The sequence below is a fragment of the Lynx rufus genome, unplaced genomic scaffold, assembly GCF_022079265.1.
Source record: "Lynx rufus isolate CCGP_SWC_20201006 ecotype Redwood Valley unplaced genomic scaffold, mLynRuf1.p SCAF_3, whole genome shotgun sequence".
Classification (NCBI taxonomy): domain Eukaryota; kingdom Metazoa; phylum Chordata; class Mammalia; order Carnivora; family Felidae; genus Lynx; species Lynx rufus.
Genome location: NW_025814845.1, coordinates 48890515 through 48903579, shown reverse-complemented (window position 1 = coordinate 48903579; position 13065 = coordinate 48890515).

The following is a 13065-nucleotide window of genomic DNA, read 5'->3' as shown; positions in this document are numbered from 1 at the left end:
GGATCTGAAAGTTATCTAGACTATGTGGCTAATCTAATCTAGACTATGTGGTTAAATGTTAAAAATGAAGCACATGTTTGGACTACAATTCAAATTTAGGCCAAATTCACTGTTAAAAATATGCATTTAAATGGCAAAATAGGTAATTAACATTTAAATAAATATTGATATACTCACTGTAGGTAAATGGGAATTCAGGAATATGGAAAAGTAGATAAGATGAATAATAGAGAAACAGATGCTGAAGTAAGAGTGTCAAATGAAAGTAAATTTGCAAAAACAAAGAGCAAACATCAACATAAAACTTTGCCTGTATGTCATCATTATTTTTCAAGTTACTCAATGATTGACGCACCAAATAATAAACTACTCTTCTAGGGCAAACAAAAAATCAAATTAATATTTTCTAGTTTTATTTTTCTTAACAGCTTAATATGAAAATGATTTAACTGACAGATTTTGAAAGTAAGATCCATATCTGGGATGGTCTGATATAAAACATAATCAAGGCAGCACATAGAAAATTACACATGCTTTGAAAACCCAGTAGGTAGCACAAAAGATAGGCACTTGTCCTCCAAAGCAGCTAAAATTGAGATACAGGACGTGTGAGTCACCACTAATTATAAGATATAGCGTGTTCATTTAAAAATGGTATAGAGAAAATGGGGCCAAATAGTCCAATGGAAAAATGTAAGAAACTATTGAAGTTTTGACAGATTTTGAAGGTGAAGCCAATAGAGTTTGCTGATGTATTGGATGTGGGAATAAGTATAAATAAAAGTAAAATTTATCTGATTTTTTGTCTTGAGCTACAGGAAAAAAAGAGAAAAATTTACTAAGATGATAAAGCATATGAAAGCTGAAGAATTTAGGGTTTTGGAAACAAGAAGGTAATTTTTAGACACATTTTTAGTTTGAAATTCCTAATAGACTAATACATTGAGGAGGATTAGGTGGCTAGATAATATGATTTAGCAATTTAGGGGACAGAAGCTTTTTAGTTTGATGTAATCCTTTTTGTCCTTTTTTACTTTTGTTGCTTGTGCTTTTGGTGTTATATCCAAAAAATTATTGCCCAAAACAGTGTTTTCTTCTACAAAATTTATGGTTTCAGGTTTTATGTGTAAGTCTTTAATACATTTTGAGTTGATTTTGTGTATCGTGTGAAGTAAGAGTCCAGTTGGGGATGGGGAAAAGGGGAAATGTGAAAATTTTATCCTAAGGGTACAAAGTTTTCGTATGCAAGATGCGTAAGCTTTGGAGATCTAATATACAACAGTGTAATGACAGTTAATAACATTGCATTGTATATTTGAAATTTGCTTAGAAGGTAAACCCTAAGTGTTCTCATAACAAGGAAGAAGGAAAGAAAGAAAGAAAGAAAGAAAGAAAGAAAGAAAGAAAGAAAGAAAGAGAGAGGGAGAAGGAGAGGAAGGGAGAGAGAGAGTGGGAGGCAGGAGAGATGGAAGGAAGGAAGGAAGGAAGGATCAGGACGGAAGGAAGGAAGGAAGGAAAGGTAAAGAGGGAGAGGAAGGAAGGAAAAACGGAAGAAAGAGAGAAGAAAAGAAAAGGAAAGAAAGAAGTTTTCTTATGTTGAGGTCAAATATGGCCTGGATATTTAGTGTTAGTGGATAGAAGGAAACAAATGGAGTGGTTTAAGAGAGAATGGCAAGAAGCAAGCAAAGACAGCAAATATAATGACTCTGAATGACTGATGCAACAAAAAGAGAATAGAAAGAAAGGTGCTTGAAAGAGGTGTCAAGTCAAAGGATATGTTTTTTAATTTGAAGGAAATTAAATCAAATTTATAATACTAGGCAAAGGAGCTGGCACAAAGTATGTATTTTTAATCAAGTTGTAAGATAAAGATCTATTAGAATAAATGACCCAGTGTATAGGGTTTTTCAAGATGTATCTCATTGAAATATGCCTTACTATATATATATATACCCTTTAGATAATTTCACATAAATATGTTTGGAGTCAAATATTTTTCCTCAAGTTTTAAATTAATATTTGAATACTTTAGCTTAAAATTATGTCAGCTAAGCCTCAAGGCACATTCTTTCTCTATTCATAATCAACAATAGCCAAACTATGGAAATAGCCCAAATGTCCATTGATCGATGAGTGGATAAAGAAATGTGGCATCATATATTACTATGGAATATTACTCAGTTATCAAAAAGAATGAAATCTTGCCATTTGCAATGACATGGATAGAACTAGAATGTATTATGCTAAATGAAATAAATCAATCAGAGAAAGACAAATACCAAATGATTTTACTCGTATGTGGAATTTAATAAACAAAACAGATGAACGTATGGGAAGGGAAAAAAAAAAAGGGAGCGAGAGAGGGAAGCAAACCATAAGAAACTCTTAAAAGATAGAGAACAAACAGGGTTGCTGGAGGGGAGGTAGGTGGGGGATGGGCTAAATGGGTGATGAATATTAAAGAGGGCACTTTTTATGATGAGCACTGGGTGTTGTATGTAAGTGATGATCTCTAAATTCTACTCCTGAAACCAATATTATAGTATATGTTATCTAACTGGAATTTAAATAAACATTTGAAAAAAGATATGGAATAAATGATTATGAATAATAAATTTATTATTAAACTTGAAATCATAAAGGAACGATCTATATAGGATAATTTAGTAATTATTTCGTATTACAAGCTTCTCTTTTCTCAACCTCAGAAAATAAGCTTTATGTGTAAACTCTACCTAAAAGGTTTTTTGTTGTTGTTTTGTTTTATTTTGTTGCTAAATTCATTTTATATAAATATAATATATATTTAACATATAGCATACTGTATAATAATACATATGTTAAACATAAATATAATACTACCTAAAAAAAATCTAAAGATTTGAACAGAGTAGGGCATCTGTTGATGAATTTTTGCTGTAGGCTTTCCCAGTTCTCTTTGATATGCTGTTCATAAGTGTGCGCTCTGTGCCTGAATATATGGAAGTAACTCAGTCACCTTTTGTCTGAAAGGTCATATTATGCTTACAAGTACCCTCCTTCCATCCATACAATTTTTCTTATCCTTGTTTTTCTGATTTCAGCTTTCTAATATTAAGAAAACACTTCTGGTGTTTTAGAATCTTCTAGACTTAGTAATGCTTCTACTTTCTAACCAAGACAATGTTTTCATCCCTATAATTATCCTATGATTCCTGTTTTAAAATGCCTAGAGACACAAGCAACTAATTTCATATTATCCGTATTTACTATTTAACTCTAAATCCAAATAATATCTAAATCATTCCAATTCTTTCAATCCTTTGCCTTAAATTGGGGAGTGTTAATAGTCTGAATGGTTCAGAGTCACAGAATTCATGTTGCTTCCTTAGGCAAATGGAGGGTAAGTCAGTCTAGTTTGGATCACAGACCTACAGCGAAACCTCATTCCCCTGTATGGCAGATATGCAACTATCTAGAAAGTTGTACAGCTATATTGATCTATTTTCTTGAAAAATATATTGTTTTCTTGATAAAGCAAACTACCTTGCTAGGTAAAGGATTTCAGATTTTTCTGGACCCAGTGCCATAAAAGCCAGCTACAAATTAGGCAGAGGAGATAATGATTAAGTCACAGTTCTTGGCAGCAATCTTCATAATTGAATAGATCTACAGAGGTAAGTGACTTTTTTGAATGTGAATACTGCAAGAGATACTAGAGCATATATAAAATTGGAGGTTCATAAGGTTTATGAGGGGTAAGTTAGACTGTAGGAAAGAATCAGATTTAGTAAAGAGAGGAGCTGAAGGATGCCCCAAGGGAAGCCTTAGCTTGTTCAAGACAAGACATGGTCTGGACAGCTCCTGATCAATGTGAGCAAAACATGAAACTGAAAAGTTTAGGTGTGGTTGTATAGTGAGGGAAAAAAATGTATTAATTGCTATTTTGAATTGAAAGGATTTAAGTCTTTAAGAAATTTATCATGAAGTTTATTTACTGAATCAGGTTTTAAACATTTTTTACTTGTTTTGAAATGTAACACATACATAAAGATGCATAACATTAAAATGTATACTACACCGAACAAAAAGATCATGCATATATTCACCACCCAGGTCAAGAAATAGAACATTGCCAGAAGCCATGATCATGACCTTTCTCCCCCATTTAGAGCAAACTGATATCCTGATTTTATTTGTTGTCTTTCTTTTACATTTTATCACCTAAGTATAAATTCTTAAATAAAGTACTTTATCCTGTTTTGGAATTTATATAAATGGAATTACACTATGTATTTTTTTGACTTGCTTTTTCAGTAAAAAACATCTGTTTGCTAGATTTGCCCATATTTTGTAACTAGCTCTATTCTGCTGCTTTCTTTGCTGGGTAACATTAAATTGTTAGCTTTGACTGCGGTTTAGCCATTGTGCTGCAGATGGAGAGCTGGATTCCAGCTGTAAGTTACAATGTTACTCTGAATATTCTTTTATGTGTATCCATGTACACTAAATGCATGAATTATTTGAAGCTTCATAAGAAAGTGCAATTCTGGGTTAATAGGTTATAAATTCATCTGATTTTACTATAAATGAGTGTTTTTGCTAGTTTGCACTCTAAAAATTAAAGAGAATTAACATTTTTATAACAATGTTGGCAGACATTTCAATTTTGGCCGTCTAATCAGTGTCTAATAATCTCTGATAGCTATTTTTTATTTGCCTTTCTGATTACTAATGGGATTGAGAGCATTTTTATGTATTTCAATGATTCATCGACCATTTATCTTTTCTTTTTTGTGGGATAAATATGGAAGTCTTTTGCCCACTTCTATATTGGGCTTTATGCATTTTTATTAATGATTTGAATGATTCATTTGTAAATTCTGGATATGAATCTTTCATCAGTTATGTATATGGTAACTATATCTTTTCATTTTGTGGATTACATTTTCTTCCTATGAATAACTTTGACAAATAGAAATTCTTCATTTTATTTTTTAAAGTTTATTTTATTTATTTTGAGATAGAGCATGAGAGGTGGAGGGGCAGAGAAAGAGGGAGAGAGAGAATCCTAAGCAGGCTCTGCACTGTTAGCAGGGAGCCCAACGCGGGGCTCGCTCTCACAGTGAGATCATGACCTGAGCCTAAATCAAGAGTCAGATGCTTAACTGACTAAGCCACCCAGGCACCCCCAGAAATTCTTCATTTTATTTTAATTTAATTTAATTTAATTTAATTTAATTTTATTTTATTTTATTTTATTTTATTTTATTTTTAAATTGTTTATTTTTGAGAGAGAAAGAGAGTAAAAGAGAAAAGAGAGAGAGAATGAGCAAGGAAGGGTCAAAGAGAGAGGGAGACACAGAATCCAAAGTAGGCTCCAGGCTCTGAGCTGTCAGCACAGAGTGTAACACGGGGCTCGAACCCACGAACTGTGAGATTATGACCTGAGCCGAAGTCTGACACAACTGACTGAGCCACACAGGTGCCCTGAAATTCTTAATTCTAAATTGGCCTAACTGACCATTTCTGTTACAAATAGACTTTTTTTCAATATTCTTTTAATTTTTATTGTTTTTTACTTTAAATTTTAATTGGCTTATTTACAGTGCAATATTGATTTCAGAGGTAGAATTCGGTGATTCATCACTTACATACAACACCCAGTGCTCATCACGCACCCTGGAGAACTGTATTCAATCTTTTTAAAGGAAATAAAATGTAGTATAAGCATTTTAGAAAATGTACAAATGCATAAACTCAAGAAAATAAAATATCGTAGGATCACATAGCTAGAGAATATCTGGAAGAAAATAGATTATCTCAGGATCACATAGCTAGAGAGTAGACCTGAGCCTGTGTGTTTTTTTTTTTTTGTTTGTTTGTTTGTTTGTTTTGTTTTTTTTAATTACATACTGGGTACATGTGTGTTTTCCCACATATTAATTATTTTATGCTTTAAAGGTGTCAAAGTAATAGTGATTAAACCCACTTAATTTTACCACATAAATGATGCTGACCGTTGCAAGTTCACAGGGTATTAGGTATATTGTAGTATTAGGTACATATTTGTAGTATAACCATGATTTCAACTCAGTTTCATTAAGATAATAGATATTATAACCACAATGACAATCATTTAATCCCAACTTTGTTGTTGGGCTTCAAACAGTTAAAAAAATATGCTATCAATGTACTAATTTGTGTGACATGCTAACATTTTACTTGGAGCTTAAAATCACACTGTGAAGGCAGGCATTTTATTATGTCTTCCCAGAACAATAGTATCCATATATGTTTTATTCACATTCTAACCCAGGATGTTACTCAGTAAGTTTTTAGTGAATGAATCAATCAATAACTCTGCTTCATATGAAGGACCCACACTGGATCAGAATAATAGGAGACATGACAGCAATTCATGTTTTTTTCAATGACATGATGAATTGCTCTTGGATGAATTTGCTACTGCACATTATTCACCTGTAAAACTACTAATGCTGTGATCATTTAAAGATAATATGTTAACTCTTTTAAAAATATACAGTATTTTTATAAATATAATTTCTTCTGTTTCTGCTTTATTTTAATGTTTTTAAATATGTTTGGAATATAGATACCTTTTATAGCATAGCACTAAAATGAGTATTCAGAAGAATAAACTATTAATTTAACTATTTTTAGTAAAAAAAATAGAATTTATACTATCCCAAACACTGAGTATTCAGAAATAATATGAGCTAGTTGGTATTGTCTATTCCTAATAAAACATCAAAATGGAGGTTAATGTAAAAGGTTTGTGAAACAAATCCATTTGATTTTATTATTACATTTGTTGCTACTTATGGTATTGACACACACTTAACAAATAACAATAGACACCTTAGTTCTGTAATAATTTCATTATTTGATAAATATAGACAATTTTAAATATTAAACAAATATTGTGCTTTATTTTTATACCAGATATGCATGCCCACAATTATTGCCAAAAAGAAACCAAACAAACAAACACCTGATCTTTGATTTTGCTGGAAATAAGTAATTAAAACTGTAACAAGTTCTTTCAAAGTAGATAGTCTGTATCCATAGAATCCCAAGACTACATACATGACTTGGTGTTATTCTGATATTGATCTTTAGGACATAAAATATAAGAAAAATAAATCACATGAGTAGGTTTACAGCATTATGAAATAATGCGTAATTCATCACAATTTCATTTTAATGTGTTTTTTCATTTTAATGTAATTTTAAATCTCAGTTAAAATTGTATCTATGAATTCAATCAATATTTAAGAACTACTTAAGTAGTGCTTGAGTGGCTCAGTCAGTTAAACATCGGACTTCAGTTCAGGTCATGATCTCGGGGTTCAGGAGTTTGAGCATTACTTCTGACCCTGCTGACAGCTCAAAGCCTGGAGCCTGTTTCAGATTGTGTGTCTCCTTTTCTCTCTGCCCCTCTCCTGTTCACGATCTCTCTCTCTCTCAAAACTAAATAAATATTAAAAAAAAAGACGTACTTAATTTGTTAGGTACTTGCCTATCCGCTGATGATAAATAGCTGAAAACATGCACTGCAGAGTTTACGTTAGGGAACTATGGGTGGGAAGACATCAATAAACAGATACTAAATTAAAATACTTATTATGTATTGTAACTTTTAGGTCATTCATCCCTATTAGGTAAAGAATGAAATATCTTTTCAAAGCTACCAAAACATGCAAGACTATTCAGGGTATTTCCATCCACTAAGTTAATTAGCAGGCACTCTAACTGAAGTAGATCATTGCAAAGACTGTATTTACTTATTTAATTGTTGAAAGAGAAAGAAAGAAAGAAAGAAAGAAAGAAAGAAAGAAAGAAAGAAAGAAAGAAAGAGAAAGAGAAAGAAGGAAAGAAAGAGAAAGGGAAAGATAGTGAGGGAGGAAGGGAGGAAGGAAGGAAGGAAGGAAAGGAAAAAGAAAAAACAAGAAAGAAAATAAGTAACAATACCCATCATATAGTGGTTGATCAAAACATTGCAAGTTATTATAATTTTGTCCCAAATATATTTAAAGTGGCAAGCATTGAGGAGATACCAAAAATATAGCTAGTTCCTGGGTTTCATAAGTATTATAATTGCTATAAACTATATTTAGGAACATAAATGCCTCTGATCACAATAACTTTCTAGTTCTTAACATTATTTTCTTTTCAATTTTTAAGGCTTTTTTTTTTTTTGCATTTCCTTTTTTGCTATCTGTCATTTGTCTCTTGCTCTTGTTTGTGATATATTTTCTATTATCTGCTTGTTCACATCTGTCTAATACAAGCTGCATTTAGACAGCTAATTTTAGTCCCCTGTGTTAGTATCCATCTATGTTAGATTTTTCAAATCTCAGTAAGTAAGCTGTATGCTAGGATCATGGGGACATGATCCATCCTTATGAGATAAACCATATTCTTTTTCAATATAGAATAAAACTCTACACATTTATTTAAATAGGAGAAGCAGTTTATAAATATTCAAGAGAAAATGTTAGGTAGACATCATCTAAGTCAGTTAAATTTTCTACCCCTTAATTTTTAATACATAAAATAGTAATGGTGCCCTTCCCTAGTTAGAGTACACCTGAATAAAAATAAGGCCTGTGAAAAAATGATAAATTTTAGTTATGTTAATTAAAATGATAATATTACTAAGCATACTCATAATATATTTAAGTATTTTTATCCATATGTCTACCTCATTATAAAATGTTCAGTTTTTAATTAACAAAGGAGTTAATACATATGAAAGTTTAAACATAAATAAATGGATACATAGTCAACAAAGCTATGTTGGTTACCCTCATTTGTGTGATATTTTTTCACATATATTGCCTTTTTAAAAATTCTTCAATATAACTTACACTTTTCTTGATGTGAAGGTTTTCTCCAGAATTAAAAAAAAATACATGGACAGCAAGAAATTTGTGAAAGATCTCAGCAATATATATTAAGCATCCATTGTACGAAACCTGGACTTCTAAAGTGGATACCACTGTACTTTTTATGAATATTTGCTTTCTATTATAGTAATGAGACCTAGAGGAATGAAAAGAAAAATGAAGTTGAGGAAATAAAATAATGTGAAAAGCTTGTTAAAGAGTTCTAACTATATTTAGAAATATAATATTCACAAATACTCAAAATAAGTATTGATGTACCAAACTACTCCCCAAAGCTTATGCTGAGGTACTTCAGAATATTCCAAACTCTTTAATGAAAGTAATTTTATTTTATTTTTTTCATAAACATTATTTATAAAATATCCAAATTATAAATTTAGATTATGTGCTAATTCAAAAATTAAAAGTTACCCTATTCAAGGGATACAGGTGTACTGTTTCGAAGGGACAGATGCACTCCAATGTTTATAGCAGCACTATCAACAATAGCCAAAGTATGGAAAGAGCCCAAATGTCCATCGATGGATGAATGGATAAAGAAGGTGTGTTATATATGCACAATGGAGTATTACTCAGCAATAAAAAAGAACGAAATCTTGCCATTTGCAAATGTGGATGGATGGAACTGGAGGGTATTATGCTAAGCGAAATTAGTCAGAGAAAGACAAATATATGACTTCACTCATATGAGGACTTTATAAGACAAAACAGATGAACATAAGGGAAAGAAACAAAGGAAGGAAAGAAAAATAATATAAAAACAGGGAGGGGGACAAAACATAAGAGACTCTTAAATATGGAGAACAGAGGGTTACTGGAGGGGTTCTGGGAGGGTGGATGGGCTAAATGGGTAAGGGGCATTAAGGAATCTACTCCTGAAATCACTGTTGCACTATATGCTAACTAATGTGGATGTAAATTTTTTTAAAAAAGTTACCTTAAATTTCACTATATTGTTTACTCTTGTCAACAGAGAGACTGCCTTCTGTCTTTTATGTCAGCAATAAAAATTAACTTTCTTCTTGGGTCCTGCACTATTTTTTCTACAAGCTATTAGTTCCAATAATACAAAAACCTGCTCACCAAATTCACAAATGACTTTTTTATAAATGAGAGATTATTCCTATTTTCCAGGAAAATAAAGTCATCCTCTTCAAAGGCTACATAATTTTGTAGATACTGCTTCATGTATATCCTAAAAAGTACTGAGACAATTAATACCAATGATCAGACATTAAGCAATTCTTTAAACAATAAAGACACTAGTAGCATTCTGAAATTCTTTTTCATGTCCATTACTTTCACTCTAGGTATTCAAAACTCTTAATAAACCAAGAAAAAAGTATTAACAAAAACCCTATGTATCTCTTTTTATAATTTTTTACCTTTTCTTAGGAAAAAAATAAATGGCAAAAGAAATCTAAGAATCAGTCATTGTAGAATTTAAAGATATATCATGGAATTAAAGAAGGAATAGAAAATATTTTACCCATTGATCATGGAAGGATGCACAATTCATCTCATTTAGATAAGAAGTTAGAGGATAGATATATAGAACAGATTAACAACTACAAATTTAATAATAATGAACTAGTATACTAAGCAATAAAGTGACAAACAATGCAACAAAGACTTTTTAAAATTGATGCCTTGAGTACATAACCAGGCAGGAAAAAAAGATATAATCTTATTATTAATTTAAAAAGATTAAATTCACAAGAAATAACCTAAGAAAAGAGGGCAGCCCAACAGATACAGCATTATAAGCATTACTTTTGGTTGCCCTGCTAAATGTTGTGTAAAGGTTCAAACTTGCACATGGTAGACAAATAAGTCTTGAGAATATAGTGAATATAAATAACAATATTGTAATAATTATCAAACTTGCTAGATCTTAATTATTTCCACCACAAATAATGATAATTAGTTGACATGATAGCTAACTGTTGCTACAATGACAACTATATTATAATATGAAAATGTATCAAGCCAACATGTTGTACACCTGAAACTTACACAATGTTATATGTCAAATATATTTCAATAAAAAAATAGGGGATGAACATTTGAAACTTAATGAAATTGAAGTTGTAAAATAATAGTATTGCATATATATTAAATATAAAGATACATTAATTAATAATGATATCATCCACAAAAATACATTGGACTTAATTGGATAATGATAACTCCCTCTTATTAACTTAATTTATATATTTTTTAAATATTTTCATGCACAATTTGTTATTTTAAGTGGAGGATGAACTCAATGAGAAATGTTTATTTAGACTTAGTAGTATTTCAGGGAGCCCTGTAAATTAAATTACTGAGTCAAACAACTAAAACACATGATTCAAAATCCTTTGAAATAAAGAGAATAAGGTGCAAGCTTAATATGAGTTATCAGAATTTATACTAACTGGAATATAAAAGAAAAAAGGAGAATTCATTCAAGAAATGTAAACCGATTTCGTATTTCAAGCCAGGTGATCTTATCAGCACTGTCATGATGAATAAGAAGGTAAGACACTTGTCCTAATGGAACATGGTTTCTAGAATACAAGAATCATAAAATGTCTAGAATTGTGTTTGAATTTTTAAAATTTAGTTATTGTTATTTTTAAGATAATATTGTAAATAATGGTAAATTATACTTTTATTATAAAATAAAAAATTGGATAAGTAATCATACCTATTAGAAAAATAAATTAGCAATAACACTACTTTTTCCATGTAACTTTCAGTGTAGCCACTAACTCATTTAAAAATACCAATCTTTTCTCTAGAAATTATAATTACAATCTGCAAAAATCATATAATTGCATTCTAATTAAACACCTGAAATTTGAGATGCTTCATGAAAAGACTAATGAATGGTTAGCAACATATACTAATTTGCTTAAGCATATTTAAACCATTTGACATATAGAAATCAGTATATAACTTAATCAAAAATAAAAAGAGGACAATATTAAAATATGTATTTAATTTTTTTAACATTTATTTATTTTTGAGAGAGACAGAGAGAGAGTGTGAGCGGGGGGAGGGGCAGAGAGAGAGGGAGACACAGGATCTGAGGCAGGCTCCAGGTTCTGAGCTGTCAGCACAGAGCCCCATAAGGGGCTCAAACCCACAAACCGCGATCAGGACCTGAGCTGAAGTCGGACGCCCAACCAAGAGCCACCCAGGCGCCCCTTAAAATATATATTTAGAAAATACAGTTTAATAAATGGGTTCTCACATTAAAATATGCTTGCTATATAACAACAATTAATATTATGAAAACAAGTATAGGATCGAAAAGGATAACATGACGAAAATAAAAGATTCTGCATGTATGTCTATATATTTACACAAATAAAAACTTGTTTCAGTGAGACATAGTCATGTAATTATAATAAACTTAAAATCATAAAAAAGTCCATCATTTACATACACCAAATCTTATTAAACATGAACTTTTTAATGCAGAATTGCCAACCACTTGACTTCAATCGCTAAAAAAACATTACAAGACATAAGAAAAACCTTACTGAGAAAAAAGGACATTAAATTAGTACCACAAAATTAATTATATACATACATTTTCTAGATATTTATGGTGCTTTCCACAGAAAAATAGATCTTTAGGTGTTAGGGTGTGTCTAACTAAAAGTTCTCAATATCTTGTCACAGTTCAAACTACCATGAGTTTTCTTATCAGCAATGTAGAGTTTCAGCTGATTCATCTCCTCACCAATATTTTATTGGTGACAGGTTTTAAAATTTTAGCCACTCTAGAAGCTGTATATATAGTGATATCTCATCATCATTTGCATTTCATACGACTAATGTTGATCACTTTTTAATTATCCTTACTGACCATTTATATGAATTTGTTTGAAAAGTTTATGTTCTTTTTTTTTTAATCTTTATTTATTTTTGAGAGAGAGACAGCATGTGAGCAGGGGAAGAGCAGAGAGAGCAGGAGACACAGAATCTGAAGCAGGCTCCAGGCTCTGAGCTGTCAGCACAGAGCCCAGGGTGGGGCTCAAACTCAGGAACTGTGAGATCATGGCCTGAGCCAAAGTCGGTCGCTTGACTGACTGACCCACCCAGGTGCCCCCTATGTTCATTCCTTTTTAAATGTTGTTGTCTTACTTTTGAGGGAATT